The sequence below is a fragment of the Salvelinus sp. IW2-2015 genome, linkage group LG36 (assembly GCF_002910315.2).
Source record: "Salvelinus sp. IW2-2015 linkage group LG36, ASM291031v2, whole genome shotgun sequence".
Lineage (NCBI taxonomy): Eukaryota > Metazoa > Chordata > Actinopteri > Salmoniformes > Salmonidae > Salvelinus > Salvelinus sp. IW2-2015.
This window is the reverse complement of record NC_036875.1, coordinates 35,817,990-35,834,984: the sequence shown is the minus strand read 5'-3', so window position 1 is coordinate 35,834,984 and position 16,995 is coordinate 35,817,990. Positions and strand designations below refer to the sequence as shown.

The 16,995-nt window shown below is 44.3% G+C and overlaps 1 pseudogene; it reads left to right on the top strand.

The window, feature by feature from the left end:
- Positions 1-1,520: 1,520 nt before the first annotated feature.
- Positions 1,521-16,995, top strand: part of LOC111959509 (band 4.1-like protein 5) — a 52,573-nt pseudogene continuing 37,098 nt past the window's right edge.

The following is a 16,995-nucleotide window of genomic DNA, read 5'->3' as shown; positions in this document are numbered from 1 at the left end:
CACCTTAGAGGCTGCTGCCTATGTACATAGACATGGAACACTGGTCAACGTTAATCATGTCTACATACTGTTTCACCCACTTCATATGTATGTACTGTATTCTAGTGTGTGAATAACCTGTCTATATAAGGTCCCTCAGTTGACAGTGCATGTAAGAGCAAAAACCAAGCCATGTGGTCAAATGAATTGCCCGTTGAACACCGAGACAAGATTGTGTCGAGGCACAGATTTGGGGAAGGGTAGCAAAACATTTCTGCAGCACTGAAGGTCCCAAAGAACACAGTGGCCTCCATCATTCTTAAATGGAAGAAGTTTGGAACCACCAAGACTCTTCCTAGAGCTGGCCACACGGCCAAACTGAGCCGTGGGAGGTGACCAAGAACCCGATGGTCACTCTGACAGAGCTCCAGAGTTCCTCTGTGGAGATGGGAGAACCTTCCAGAAGGGCAATCATCTCTGCAGCACTCCACCAATCAGGCCTTTATGGTAGTGGCCAGACGGAAGCCACTCCTCAGTAAAAGGCACATGAAAGCCRGCTTGGAGTTTGCCAAAAGGCACCTAAAGGACTCTCAAAACATGGGAAACAAGATTGAACTCTTTGGCCTGAATGCCAAGTGTCATGTCTGCAGGAAACCTGGCACCATTRCTACGGTGAAGCACGGTGGTGGCAGCATCATGCTGTGGGGATTCTTTTCAGCAGCAGGGTCTGGGAGACTAGTCAGGTTTGATGGAAAGAAGAACGGAGCAAAGTACAGAGATCCTTGATGAAAACCTGCTCCAGAGTGCTCAGGACCTCAGACTGGGGCGACGGTTCACCATCCAACAGGACAACAACCCTAAGCACACAGCCAAGACAATGCAGGAGTGACTTCGGGACATGTCTCTGAATGTCCTTCAGTGGCCCAGGGAGAGCCTGGACTTGAACCCGATCAAACATCTCTGGAGAGACCTGAAAACCTAAAAATAGCTGTGCAGCAACGCTCCCAGTCCAACCTAACAAAGCTTGAGAGGATCTGCAGAGAAGAATGGGAGAAACTTGGTCATTATGGGCTATTGTGTGTTGATCGATGAGGAAAAGTTTAGAATAGGGCTGTAATGTAACAATGTGGAAAGTCAAGGGGTCTGAATACTTTCCGAATGCCGTGTATATGTATATATTATACTTTGGTCTCCGACGACGTAATTTTTCTTAATTCTGTTCTTTTGATTTTTTTAGATTCGTCTTTATTGTCTATTGTTATATTACTGCACTGTTAGAACTAGGAAGACAAGCCTTTTCCTACACCTGCAATAAGGTCTACTAACGTAAATATGTGTATGCGACCAATACAATTTTATTTCATGCATGATAAAATGGGCATAATCTGAAACAACACCATATGATAATGTGAAGTTGGGAGGACGTATTTGTTTTACTATTTCATTTTCACGATTATAGAAACACCCAAGTGCCCCTTTAAATGTAAATCAAAGTTTTGTTAGGGATTTATTTCGACGTCATTTCCTGWGGGGAATTTTTGCTTTGCCTCCCACTTTTCTTGGGACTTGTGAAAATTGTCCCTTTTGAGTGTCGAGTAGGAATTGTTGTAACGCTAGTAAGACTACCTGTCAACCATGGACACGTATTAGTTTTATTTTGTGAAGGTGGAACAGGCAAGTGGATTGGTTCWTATTTTAGATATCGGCAAGTATTTTGTGAGTGTTGCTATAGTATAGGACTTTTGGGATCTACAAGTGGCCATCGGCGACATCAGCAAGTGTGAATGTCGGACTTCTTTCATCTGTTGCTTCAGCATCCTCACAATAGGTAACGGTAACCTGTTAGCTTGTTAAACCTGTTGCTCTCGTTCATGATGGGTTAGTCTTTGGGACAGACTCYCGATGTTTTGTCCCAAAGCTAGGCTAGTAACGTTATACGGTATTTATTGGGGCAAAGCTTTCTAGTTAGCTAAGTTACTGTAGTGAGCTAGATAGCTAACTAATAATAGCTAACTAATAATACTACTAGCTAACTAATAATAGGTAACGTTAGTCCATAACATTTATGTAAAATTGTCACCTTTTCAGCCTCAATGGATGTAGTTATGTAATGGCGAATAACCTGCATATTGCTAACAGTAGCTAAGTTAGTGTTAACACAACAAGTGTTTCTTCATTGCCAAGCCATTTGGAGCAACAACAACTATTTGTGGGGAGTCTACATAACATTGTACAAAAGTAATAGGCCGAGAAGAGAACTTAGTTGCTGTGAGTCACACAATTTTGAATTGCATACTATATTTTGATGTGTTCCTCCTTAGACGTATACTGATGTGGCTTCTGTCACAGTASAGTATTTAACAGATTGAACAAAAAATAGCTATTTTGTACTTTAGTGTGTGTACAGTTGAAGTCGGGAAGTTTACATATACATTTAAACTCAGTTTTTCARAATTCCTGACATTTAATCCTTGTAAAAATTCTCTGTTTTAGGTCAGTTAGGATCACCACTTTATTTTAAGAATGTGAAATGTCAATAATAGCAGAGAGAATTATTTATTACAGCTTTAATTTCTTTCATCACATTCCCAGTGGGTCAGAAGTTTACCTACACTCAATTAGTATTTCGTACTATTGCCTTTGTTTAACTTGGGACAAAAGTTTCGCATAGCCGTCCACAAGCTTCCCACAATAAGTTGGGTGAATTMTGGCCCATTCCTCCTGACAGAGCTGGTGTAACTGAYTCAGGTTTGTAGYCCTCCTTGCTCGCACACACTTTTTCAGTTCTGCCCACAAATTTTCTATAGGATTGAGGTCAGGGCTTTGTGATGGCCACTCCAATACCTTGCCTTTGTTGTCCTTAAGCCATTTTGCCACAACTTTGGAAGTATGCTTGGTGTCATTGTCCATTTGGAAGACCCATTTGCAACCAAGCTTTAACTTCCTGACTGATGTTGCTTCAATATATCCACATCATTTTTTTTGCTTTTCTGGGATTGATTTGCACTTTTCGCACAAAAGTACGTTCATCTCTAGGAGACAGAATGCGTCTCCTTCCTGAGCGGTATGCCGGCTCCATGGTCCAATGGTGTTTATACTTGCGTACTATTGTTTGTACAGATGAATGTGGTACCTTCAGGCGTTTGGAAATTTCTCCCAAGGATGAACCAGACTTGTGGAGGTCTACAATTTTTTTTCTGAGGTCTTGGCTGATTTCTTTTGATTTTCCCATGTTGTCAAGCAGAGGCACTGAGTGTGAAGTTAGGCCTTGAAATACATCCACAGGTACACCTCCAATTGACTCAAATTATGTCAATTAGCCTGACATCGTTTTCTGGAATTTTCCAAGCTGTTTAAAGGCACAGTCAACTTAGTGTATGTAAACTTCTGACCCACTTGAATTTTGATATAGTGAAATAATCTGTATGTAAACAATTGTTGAAAAACTTACTTGTCATTGCAAAAGTAGATGTCATAACCGACTTGCCAAACTATAGTTTGTTAACAAGGAATGTGTGGAGTGGTTGAAAAATGTACTTTTAATGACTCCAATGTAAGTGTATGTAAACCTCTGACTTCAACTGTATACTTGTGATATCGCTTTTCAACGGGAAAAGTTCAAACAAAGCTTTAGTCCATCTTTAACATCACGATCTGATTGAGGAACTCAACCGATTGTATTATTTAATCCTTCCTCTCGCATGTGCAGGTAGTGTTCACCAGTCCCRACCATGCTGAGTTTCCTCCGCCGGACGCTGGGCCGGCAGTCCATCCGTAAGCATGCTGACAAGGCCCGGTTGAGAGAGGCCCAGCGGGCCACTACACACATCCCTGCTGCCGGGGACTCCAAGTCTGTCATCACCTGCTGTGTGTCAATGCTGGACGGCACAGATGTCAGTGTGGACCTGCCGGTGAGACTTTACACACAACACAAAGATTCTGAATCTCTAACCTGTTGTTTGAGTTTTAACCGATGTCAAGGCACACCCCGTGAGAAAGTAAAAGAGTGAATAATTGGTACAGGGCTTTCAAAAGGTATTTGAAATGGAAGGAGGACAGAGCAGCAGAGTAGACTCATGTTTTTGGTCATGCCAGGTACCCTGAGGCTGATGCTCTCTGTGTGCCATTGGTGCTGGTTTGAGTCCATTCCCATGCATAAGGCTCTGCTGTATAGTACTTAGTGACCAGCTCCTTCCATTGCTCTGAGATCCTGCTCATGTTGTGTGCCTGTTCTCAGGGTGAGGTGGAGAATATGGTAGCTACTAGCTTGTTGCCCTCGTCTCAGTGTGCTGTTACTGAGAGAGTTCCTCTCCGGTCTTGGCATGAGACCTGCATGCCAGTGTGTGTATATGTATAGGACTGTGTGTTGTTGTGAATGCTGTTGATCACTGGTAATTCATTCCATGATCCCTCTACAGCACACCTGGTCACATGATCCACTAGGTCTGAGCGATATATCAAATTCATTTGTATGTATGTTTTTGCGGCATATTCCATATGCCTGTATTGCAAGTATTTTTGTTATTTACATTTTTATGAGTGTTTGTCTCATGTTGTCTTTTTGGACTTTGGTCTCCTTCGCTCCTGTGCTGTGAACCTCCCCATTTGCACCAGAGATCTGAATATAATGACAAGATGCTCATGTCTCCACCCTGACAATGGGAGTTGCTGTCCCAAAGGTGGAATGCAGGCGATAAGCTTAGGTAAAAAATAAGCCTATAGAAACGCATTGGGCTTATTTTGGACAGATTTTGCGGAGAGTGAAACCTCTCACTTCACCATGTACGCCAGCAGCGTTTTAGCCAAAGACTTATACTAGCTGTCTAGTCTGTGTTTTTATAAATGTGCAATAAGCTTAAAACACKATTTTTATATAAGGAATTGGCAACTCGTTCTCATTCTGAGAAATAAGGTYAGCCGCTTGATTTCAAKAATCTGAACAAAGTGGACAGGCTAGCATGATGTTCAAACAGCTAGAGACGGACAGAAGGGTGTGTTCARAATTAAACTGTTCTGCCTTGTTTTCTAGAATATAGATCCAAGTTGACCTAACTTGAAATATACAGATTAGATGGCTACTCACTAGAATGTGGGCTTGTGCTTGAGACATTGTTTGAGACCTGTGTTCATTTTCTATAATGCCTGCTACAGGAAGTTGGTCATTATTAGTGAATGTGCGTTATATGCCTGGGTATGGTTAAATTTTTAACAGAAAGGGCATTTTCATAGACTACCTTGAAAACCAGATAAGTGATTATTGCAAAAAAGCAGGTTAAACTATTTTGATAATAAAATTATTTTCTAAGTGGGGCTTATATTCACATTCTTTACATTACAGCCTTAGTCAAATGTCCATTGGTCATGTTTCTTGGCCCAAGCAAGTCTCTTCTTGTTATTGGTGTCTTTTAGTAGTGGTTTCTTTGCAGCAATTCGACCATGAAGGCCTGCATCACACAGTCTCCTCTGAACAGTTGATGTTGAGATGTGTCTGTTATTTGAACTCTGAAGCATTTAGTTGGGCTGCAATTTCTGAGGCTGGTAACTTTTAATGAACTTATCCTCTGCAACAGAGGTAACTCTGGGTCTTCCTTTCCTGTGGTGGTCCTCATGAGAGCCAGTTTCATCATAGTGCTTGATGGTTTTTGCGACTGCACTTGAAGAAATMTTTTGGGTTGACTGACCTTCATGCCTTAACCTCACTAGGGTTTGTGGGACGGTAGTGTCCCACCTCATCAACAGCCAGTGAAACTGCAGGGCGCCAAACTCAAAACAACAGAAATCCCATAATTAAAATTCCTCAAACATACATGTATTTTACACCATTTTAAAGATACACTTGTTGTAAATCCAGCCACAGTGTCCGATTTTCAAAAAGGCTTTACGACGAAAGCAAACCAAACGATTATGTTAGGTCAGAGCCAAGTCACAGAAAAACACAGCCATTTTTCCAGCCAAAGAGAGGAGTCACAAAAAGCAGAAATATAGATAAAATTAATCACTAACCTTTTGATCTTCATCAGATGACACTCATAGGACTTCATGTTACACAATGTAACGGATGTGAAATGGCTGGCTAGTTAGCGGTGGTGCGCGCTAATAGCGTTTCAATCGGTTACGTCACTCGCTTTGAGACCTTGAAGTAGTGGTTACCCTTGCTCTGCAAGAGCCGCGGCCTTTGTGCAGCGATGGGTAACGATGCTTCGTGGGTAACTGTTGTTGATGTGTGCAGAGGGTCCCTGATTCGCGCCCGGGTCGGGGCGAGGGGACGGACGTAAAGTTAAACTGTTACAACAATACATGTATGTTTTGTTCGGTAAAGTTCATATTTATATCCAAAAATCTGAGTGTACATTGGCGCATTATGTTCAGTAGTTCCAAAACATCCGGTGATTTTGCAGAGAGCCACATCAATTTACAGATATACTCATAATAAACATTGATAAAAGATACAACTGTTATGCATGGAATTTTAGATCCACTTCTCCTTAATGCAACCGCTGTGTCAAATAAAATAAATAAAAAACTTTACGGAAAAAGCATACCATGCAATAATCTGAGTACGGCGCTCAGGTGACAAATCAAGCCAAACAGATATCCCCCATGTTGGAGTCAACAGAAGTCTGAATTAGCATTATAAATATTCACTTACCTTTGATGATCTTCATCAGAATGCACTCCCAGGAATCCCAGTTCAACAATAAATGTTTGTTTTGTTCGATAATGTCCATCATTTATGTCCAAATACCTCCTTGTTGTTCGCGCGCTCAGTACACAATCCAAACTCACGACGCGCGTGCAAGTCCAGTGGAAAGTATTGGTGAAAAGTCCAAAAAGTTATATTACAGTCTGTAGAAACATGTCAAACGATGTACAGAATCAATCTTTAGGATGTTTTTAACATAAATCTTCTATAATGTTCCAACCGGAGAATTCCTTTGTCTGTAGAATTGCAATGGAACAGATCTCGCTCTCTCGTGAACGCGCAAGACTGAGCTCGTGGCTCTCTGACAGTCCTCTGACTCATTCCCCTCTCATTCGCCCCCACTTCACAGTAGAAGCATAAAACAAGGTTCTAAAGACTGTTGACATCTAGTGGAAGCCTTAGGAAGTGCAATTTGACCCCATAGACACTGTGTATTCGATAGGCCAAGAGTTGAAAAACTACAAACCTCAGATTTCACACTTCCTGGTTGGAGTTTTTCTCAGGTTCTTGCCTGCCATATGAGTTCTGTTATACTCACAGACATCATTCAAACAGTTTATCCAAATCTACTAATAATATGCATATTCTAGCTTTTATGGCTGAGTAGCAGGCAGTTTAATTTTGGCACGCTTTCATCCAAAATTCCCAATGCTGCCTTCATGTTTTAAAGTAATGATGGACCGTCGTTTCTCTTTGCTTATTTGAGCTGTTCTTGCCATAATATGGACTTGGTCTTTTACCAAATAGGGCTCTCTTCTGTGTACCACCCTTACCTTGTCACAACACAACTGATTGGCTCAAACCTATTAAGAAGGAAAACATTCCACAAATTAACTTTTAACAAGGCACACCTGTTAATTGAAATGCATTCTAGGTTACTACCTCATGAAGCTGGTTGAGAGAATGCCAAGAGTGTGCAAAGCTGTCATCAAAGGGTGGCTACTTAGAAGAATCTAAAATCTAAAATATATTTTGATTTAAAACTTTCTTTGGTTACTACATGATTTCATATGTGTTATTTCATAGTTTTGATGTCTTCACTATTATTCTACAATGTAGAAAATAATAAAAATAAAGAAAAACCCTGGAATGAGTAGGTGTGCAAACGTTTGACTGGTACGTTTGTGAGTGWMWGAAAACTGGGTGGTTCGAGCCCTGAATGCTGATTGGCTGACAGCCAAAAACATTTTATTTGTACTGCTCTAATTACATTGGTAACCAGTTTTTAATAGCAATAAGGCACCTCGTGGTATATGTTTGTGGCCAATATACCACGGCTAATTGCTGTATCTAGGCACTCAGCTCTGCGTCTATCTCGTGAATGGAAGTTGGGAAAAAATGTATTTACATTTTTAAGCCATATTGCCCAACCCTATGAACTACCCACACCCAGGAGCCAAGTGAATGGAGTAGAGGTCGACCGATTAATCGGAATGGCCGATTTCAAGTTTTCATAACAATCGGTAATCGGCATTTTTGGACACCGATTATGGTCGATTACATTGCACTCCACGAGGAGACTGCGTGGCAGGCTGACTACCTYTTATGCGAGTGCAGCAAGGAGCCAAGGTAAGGTGCTAGCTAGCATTAAACGTATCTTATAAAAAAACAATCAATCTTAACATAATCACTAGTTAACTACACATGGTTGATGATATTACTAGTTTATCTAGCTTGTCCTGCATTGCATATAATCGATGTGGTGTCTGTTAATTTATCATTGAATCATAGCCTACTTCGCCAAACGGGTGATTTAACAAGCGCATTCGCGAAAAAAGCACTGTCGTTGCACAAATGTGTACCTAACCATAAACATCAACGCCTTTCTTAAAATCAATACACAAGTATATATTTTTAAACCTGCATATTTAGTTAATATTGCCTGCTAACATGAATTTCTTCTAACTAGGGAAATTGTCACTTCTCTTGCGTTCTGTGCAACAGAGTCAGGGTAAATGCAGCAGTTTGGGCCMCCTGGCTCGTTGCGAACTGTGAAGACTATTTCTTCCTAACAAAGATAGCCAACTTCGCCAAACGGGGGATGATTTAACAAAAGCGCATTTGCGAAAAAAGCATAATCGTTGCACGAATGTACCTAACCATAAACATCAATGCCTTTCTTATAATCAGTATATATTTTTAAACCTGCATATTTAGTTAAAAGAAATTCATGTTAGCAGGCAATATTAAACCAGGGAAATTGTGTCACTTCTCTTGCGTTCATTGCACGCAGACTCAGGGTATATGCAACAGTTTGGGCTGCCTGGCTCGTTGCGAACTAATTTGCCAGAATTTTACGTAATTATGACATAACATTGAAGGTTGTGCAATGTAACAGGAATATTTAGACTTATGGATGCCACCTGTTAGATGGCATCCATAAGAATAAACGTTTTATTTTCGAAATTATAGTTTCCGGATTTMACCATATTAATGACCTACGGCTTGTATTTCTGTGTGTTATTATGTTATAATTAAGTCTATGATTTGATAGAGCAGTCTGACTGAGCGGTGGTAGGCAGCAGCAGGCTCGTAAGCATTCATTCAAACAGCACTTTTGTGCGTTTGCTAGCAGGTCTTCGCAATGCTTCAAGCATTGCYCTGTTTATGACTTAACTGGCAATACTAAAGTGCCTATAAGAACATCCAATAGTCAAAGGTATATGAAATACAAATCGTAGAGAGAGAAATAGTCCTATAATAACTTCAACCTAAAACTTCTTAACTGGGAATATTGAAGACTCATGTTAAAAGGAACCACCAGCTTTCATATGTTCTGAGCAAGGAACTTAAATGTTAGCTTTTTTACATGGCACATATTGCACTTTTACTTTCTTCTCCAGCACTTTGTTTTTGCATTATTTAAACCAAATTGAACATGTTTCATTATTTATTTGAGGGTAAATTGATTTGATTGATGTATTTATTATATTAAGTTAAAATAAGTGTTCATTCACTATTGTTGTAATTGTCATTATTATAAATAAATATATGATTAAAGAAATGGCCGATTTTAATCGGTATCGTCTTTTTTTGGTCCTCCAATAATCGGTATCGGCGTTGAAAAATCATAATCGTTCGACCTCTAGAACGGAGATACTCTTCTCCAGTGGGAAGACTTGCTCTTGTCCCTCAATGTCCTCTTTTATTTCTCTGGGTTACAATTTCTAAGGCATTCCAGCTATCAAACCAGTTGAATACCTGATCTTTTGATTCCACTCTGGTATTCCACTGTAATGCTATAGGTCTATTTATAAACCTGGTGGTTCGAGCCCTGAATGCTGATTGGCTGACAGATGTGGTATATTTAAGCAATAAGGCACAAGGGGGTAGGGTATATGGCCAATATACCACGGCTAAGGGCTGTTATTATGCACCACGCACCACGCCGTGGTATAGTGTATTGGCCATGTACCACAAACACCCAAGGTACCTTATTGCTATTATACACTGGTTACCGATGTAATTAGAACAGCATTCGAATCACCCAGTTTATAACAGACCTTATACCACAGTTATGACCAGATTTTTTTTTTTTTTTTACTGTTCTAATTATGTTTATAATAGCATTAAGACACCTCAGGGGTTTGTGGTATATGGGCAATATACCACGGCTAACGACTACCCTGCATACCACTGCTGGCTTGCTTCTGAAGCTAAGCAGGGTTGGTCCTGGTCAGTCCCTGGATGGGAGACCAGGTGCTGCTGGAAGTGGTGTTGGAGGGCCAGTAGGAGGCACTCTTTCCTCTGGTCTAAACAAAGATCCCAATGCCCCAGGGCAGTGATTGGGGACACTGCTCTGTGTAGGGTGCCGTCTTTCGGATGGGACGTTAAACGGGTGTCCTGACTCTCTGAGGTCANCCTGACTCTCTGAGGTCATTAAAGATCCCATGGCACTTATCGTAAGAGTAGGGGTGTTAACCCCGGTGTCCTGGCTAAATTCCCAATCTGGCCCTCAACCATCACGGTCACCTAATAATCCCCAGTTTACAATTGGCTCATTCATCCCCCTCCTCTCCCCTGTAACTATTCCCCAGGTCGTTGCTGCAAATGAGAACGTGTTCTCAGTCAACTTACCTGGTAAAATAACGGTAAAAAAAAWWAAWAATAATAATAAATAATATCCAGGCACTCCGCATTGTGTCCAGCTAAGAACAGTCCTTAGCCATGGTACATTGGACATGTATACCACACCCCCTCGTGCCTTATTGCTTAATTATACAGTGCTTCTCCATTTGTTAATTCTGTTTTGCAATGCCTCTGACTGCATTGCTGGTGGAGACTTATTACAACATGGAATAGTGCACTGTTTGTCTGAAGAGTTTTTGGAGTTCAGGGGTGTATTCATTACGCCGATTATGTTGCAAAACGTTTTGTCTGTTGCAAATTGTTTTGCAACAAAGTTTACTACAAACGGAAAAGGTTTTGAAATMAAAACAAGAGTTTCTATTGGACAAATTCAGGTAGGTCCTTCTCCATTTCATTCCGTCTGCTCTGTTTGGTTCTTAAACGGTTTTCGTTGCGAGACATAATGAATACACCCCTGGTTTCTCAACTTGGATGGAAACATCTTTGTTCAGTCACATCAGTACTGTCTCTCATGCTGCTGTGCAGGACAGAATGAGTCTTTAATTACAGACATGAGAAACGGTGGGTAGTTTTCTAATAGCTTCTTCATTTTCATGGGAAGGTTTCATTTAGGAACATTGAGAAGTGTTCGCTGTGTATCTCTACCGTTACCGTTAAGAGTCCTGATGACGTCCGTCTGAGATATTCAACAACAAATAAGTTACTGTACACAACGGAACACTGTTTTTCCCTTCCGACATCATTGCACGCACAATATAAGAGCACAATGTGTACTGGTATTTCTTAACCATGCTGCTCGACGTCAGCTCGGCAACAACAACAACAATGGTGGTGTGGCCGTGGCGCTGTTTCCACCTACTGCAAATTCCATCTTTAAGTGTTACACAGCAACGCAGAACTGCTGTTTTTTTTAGTTGTGTGTTCTTCTTCCCTTTGGTTAGTGTAATGTTCTGTTTAGGCTGTCGATGGGCTCCCCAGGCAATAACTGAATGATTCTAATCATCAAGGCCTGATGTTAGGGTTCTGAGACAGCTTTGGGTCTAATGGGCTGTCCCTTTGTTTACATATTCTGTGTGATGTCTGACTAGCATGCTGCTACAGCAGCCACATTTGGGACTAGCTGGAATAGTGGGATTAAACAGAGTGAATAAACATGTTGACCAATAGGGCTGGTTACTAAATGATGGGTTGGTATTTGTAAAACATGAATGATTCGACTTTATTTTAGAAAAGCCTTTGCATATTCACTGTCCAGTCCTTTTCACTGTAAGGATACCATGGGGGACTTGAGCTCACTTGGTCAGTAGAAACTGAAGTTGTAAACCTAATTAGGCCTAATGCGTTCTGATTTAACAATGAGTTAGGTTTTAGTGCTAGTCAGTCAATAGTCCAGAATAACTCTTAAAGAAACTGTGTGGCGTAGCATATTTATTTCCTTTACCAAGATGGTTGAAGGCTTGGGTATGCCCACCCAAAGGCTTTCCTAGAGTTACACGTCTGTAATTGCAGACATCCCTCTTGAGGCAGGCAGCACAGTGGAGAACCTGATGATTCACCTCTCCTCGGACACCTACAGCTACTGGACTCCAGTCTGAAGGAGGGAGCTTTAAGACTATGTTTGGAGGAAGGCTGACATATTTCTTGTCCCCTCCCTCAGTCCTGCCCCAGTGGCTCTCTGATGTGCATGCAGCGAGCAGCCTTATAAATGTAACTGTGTCTCCAGGCAGATAGTTGGCCGGGCAGGCTGGAAACCTCTGGTGAACAGTGTGGCAGCGAGGCCCGGGGTTCACTGGAGCGTACAATGGCTCCTTTGTGCCCGTTGTCCCTGGCTGCGGGGCTCCTTTGTGCCCGTTGTCCCTGGCTGCGGGGCTCCTTTGTGCCCGTTGTCCCTGGCCGCGGGGCTCCTTTGTGCCCGTTGTCCCTGGCCGCGGGGCTCCTTTGTGCCATTGTCCTGGCTGCGGGGCCTCCTTTGTGGCCTTGTCCCTGGCCGCGGGGCTGCTTTGTGGCCATTGTCCCTGGCCGCGGGGCTCCTTTGTGGCCATTGTCCTGGCCGCGGGGGCTCCTTTTGTGGCCATTGTCCCTGGCCGCGGGGCTGCTTTGTGGCCATTGTCCCTGGCCGCGGGGCTCCTTTGTGGCCATTGTCCCTGGCCGCGGGGCTCCTTTGTGGCCATTGTCCCTGGCGCGGGGCTCCTTTGTGGCCATTGTCCCTGGCGCGGGGCCTTTGTGGCCATTGTCCCTGGCCGCGGGGCTCCTTTGTGCCCATTGTCCCTGGCCGCGGGGCTGCTTTGTGCCCATTGTCCCTGGCGCGGGGCTGCTTTGTGCCATTGTCCCTGGCCGCGGGCTGCTTTGTGCCCATTGTCCCTGGCCGCGGGGCTGCTTTGTGGCCATTTCTGGCCGCGGGCTGCTTTGTGGCCATTGTCCCTGGCCGCGGGGCTCCTTTGTTGCCATGTCCCTGCCGCGGGCTCTTTGTGGCCGTTGTCCCTGGCCGCGGGGCTGCTTTGTGCCCCGTTTGTCCCTGGCCGCGGGCTGCTTTGTCCCGTTGTCCCTGGCCGCGGGGCTGCTTTGTGCCCGTTGTCCCTGGCCGCGGGCTCCTTTGTGCCCGTTGTCCTGCCGCGGGGCTCCTTTGTGCCGTTGTCCTGCCGCGGGCTCCTTTGTGCCCGTTGTCCCTGGCCGCGGGGCTGCTTTGTGCCCGTTGTCCCTGGCCGCGGGCTGCTTTTGGTGCCCTGTTGTCCCTGGCCGCGGGGCTCCTTTGTGGCCGTTGTCCCTGGCCGCGGGGCTCCTTGGCCGTGTCCCTGGCCGCGGGCTGCTTTGTGAGCTATGCCAACTTCATGGGGCCTGCGTGGCATCCGGCAGGCTGGGGCTAACACTGAGAATGTGCAATGGCACCATACACCCCTCTCTCTCATCATGACCACACCCCCTGTATAGCTGCTGGACTAGAGATGGGCAGGGCAGGCATGTGTCCTCACTGCTAATGTCAATGTTTGTTCCCCTTGCAGGGTGTTGTGTGTGGCTGTGTGCTTTATCCATGTCTACAGCAGTGTCACAACCGGTAATGTGCTTGTTAGGTTTTAGCGATACTGTTGCAGGCTTTGCTGCATGTGGTAACGTTTTATGATTAACCTCTGTCTTAGTGTGGTGAGTTACCCTTGTTTGAGCACTTGGGAGTGTCTTCCTCTGAGTAATAAGTTGCTTGTGTTCACGAAAGAAACCGTCTAAAGGATGACGAACTCTCCCATCCACTGCAAGGGCTGTTTTCTCCCCTTCTATAAGCTTTGTTCATTCAGTACCCTTGAAACACAATGAGCTCAAAGCCGCGGCCCTGTGGCGTGACCGACCCAACACGCGGCCCTGTGGGCTGACGACCACCAACCCGCGGCCGCAGTGGCGTGACCGACCCAACCCGCGGCCCTGTGGGCTGACCGACCAACCGCGGCCCTGTGGCGTGACCGACCCAACGCCCGGCCCAGTGGCGTGACCGACCCAACCCCAGTGGCGTGACCGACAACCCGCGGCCCAGTGGCGTGACCGACCCCACCCCAGTGGCGTGCAGCCGACCCAACCCGCGGCCCAGTGGCGTGACCGCCCAACCCCATGGCGTGACCGACGCCAACCGCGGCCCAGTGGCGTGACCGACCCAACCCGCGGCCCGTGGCGTGACCGACCCAACCCGCGGCCCAGTGGCGTGACCGACCCAAACCGCGCCCATGGCGTGACCGACCCAACCCGCGGCCCAGTGGCGTGACCGACCCAACCCGCGGCCCAGCTGCGTGACCGACCCAACCCGCGGGTTTTGTTTTTGCTGTATCTCTCCACTCTGGTCCAGTGAGGCAGGACAGGGGGAGTCAGTGGGAGCGTTTTGTTTTAATAGGCTGACTGTGGATCAGTCATTAACTGAGAGATGTCTCTCTACAGGACAGAGCTCCAGGCCGGGCGCTTTGTAGTCAGGCTGTTGAGTAGAGGCTGACTGTGGATCAGTCATTAGCTGAGAGATGTCTCTCTACAGGACAGAGCTCCAGGCCGGGCGCTTTGTAGTCATGCTGTTGAGTAGAGGCTGACTGGGATCACGTGAGCCAGCCACTCCCTTGCTGTGCAGGTGGCTTCGAACAGGTTTCATGGCAACCCCCGTTTGGTTGTCCTTCCTTCCAGCTGTTTTAAAGTTGGCTCCGCCGTGTAGTGAACTGCCTAGTACCGCAGCAGGCTACAAACAGGAGTAGCACTGGCTAGCTCTCTGTCTGATTCTGAGCATGGCAATGTGCCCGGTTTTTAAAATGGGTGAAGCCAGAAAAATAATGATGTGTTCTACTTAGTGCTTGTCTCTCTTTCTGGTGTTTTTTTAGTCAGAGGCAATGAAATCAACACCAGGTCTGGGGAATGGAATATCAGGGAAGAGTACCAAACACCTAAAACAGATCCATGTTTTCTCTTTTCCACCAGTGGTGCCTCAGTGAAACTTCACTACAATAGCTCATTCCATTTGTATTGTTGACCATAATGAATACCATTTAGCAACAGTTTACAAATAATTGAATTATTAAACAATTATCAAGATACTAAAGAGAACCCAGTGAAAAGTCTTGACCTAGTCTGTTGAATGAATGATTGATTAGGTTGATGACATTGCTTCCAGACTAATGACTGTGTGATGTGACCTCGGACCTCTCTCTGTCCTGTCAGAAAAAAGCCAATGGTGAGGAGRTGTTTGACCAGATCATGTACCATCTGGACATCGTAGAGAAGGACTACTTCGGACTACGCTTCATGGACTCTGCACAAGTACCAGTAAGAACAGACAACCAATTACATCCCACCCTTGTTCTGACTAGAAATTTGGAAGGGGTTTGTTTTGGTTAGATTTATCCACTCTCAACTGGAATTGCTCTTCTCTGGAATAGTGATTTGAATAACATCGTTCAGTTTACGTACTTTTGGTTTTCTAATGTAGGGTTTTATGGGAAGTTCAAGTCTAGTTCTTTTCAGAAAGAAAATTATTTTGAAGTGCCTCAGTCAGAGATCCAGCAGCTTGGGCATGCTGATATGGTGTGAAGGGCATGGAGGGAGAGGAGAGGAGAGGAGAGAGAGAGAGGGAGAGAGAGGAATGTGAAAGAGGGCTGTGGCAGAGACCTTCGGTTCCCTCATCAGCGCGATGAGGGAACCGCTCTCTCTCTCTCACACACACGCACTCTCTCTCCTAAACCCCAGCCTCTACTTCTTACATTATTCATGCCTCACAGAAGTCTTTTTCATCTTTCGCAGCATTGGCTTGACATTACAAAAAGCATTAAAAAACAAGTCAAAAGTAAGTATCTCTTCTTTACCTAACAGTCACTGGAGATGCACAACCTATATTTTCTTCTACTGTCTCCTTCTGTACCAATGGAGACCTAGAGCTGTAGAGATGTAGAATGGATAAACTGATAACAGATGGATAAACTGGTGCTTTCATGTAACAGCCAGAAATGGATTGATTTCATTACTGGCATTCCAACTTTCACACCTCGAGTTATTTTCCTTTTATCTCTTTCTTCCTTCCCCTATTTCTCTGTGCAGTCGGACCTCCATACTGCCTTCACATGAGGGTTAAGTTCTACTCCTCAGAACCCAACAACCTGCATGAGGAGTTGACCAGGTCAGCTTGTCGTCGTCGTGTTATTAGTATTCAKTCAACCAGTTGTTTTTAGAACATTTATGTTGATGAACATTGGATTGATTGGTCAGTTATCTGAACTTTTGACCTTTTTGTTCCTTCAGATATCTATTTGTATTACAACTAAAGCAAGACCTCCTCAGTGGCAAGTAAGTATCCCTCCACTCAACAGTTGTCCTCTTCCTATAGTAGATTAGATGTACAGTAAATTAGATCAGTGTATAGTTCATGTGGTCATGTGCTTCATTATATTTAACATATTTGATGTCTGTAGGCTAAGTACATTTCATTTTGGCTACATCTGTTTTGTTGCATCATGGTACAGATGCTAAGAGGTTTAGCTACAGTAGTGGATTACACACTTGATGTTGGGGAATGGAATTATTTGCATCTATAAGTAGTGTGAATATTAATATCTGTTTTCGATACAGGGGATTAGTGTTCATGTTATGTCTGTGTGGTGATCCTATAACACAGGGTTGTGTGTGTGTGTGTCTGTGTGGTGATCCTATAACACAGGGTTGTGTGTGTGTGTCTGTGTGGTGATCCTATAACACAGGGTTGTGTGTGTGTGTGT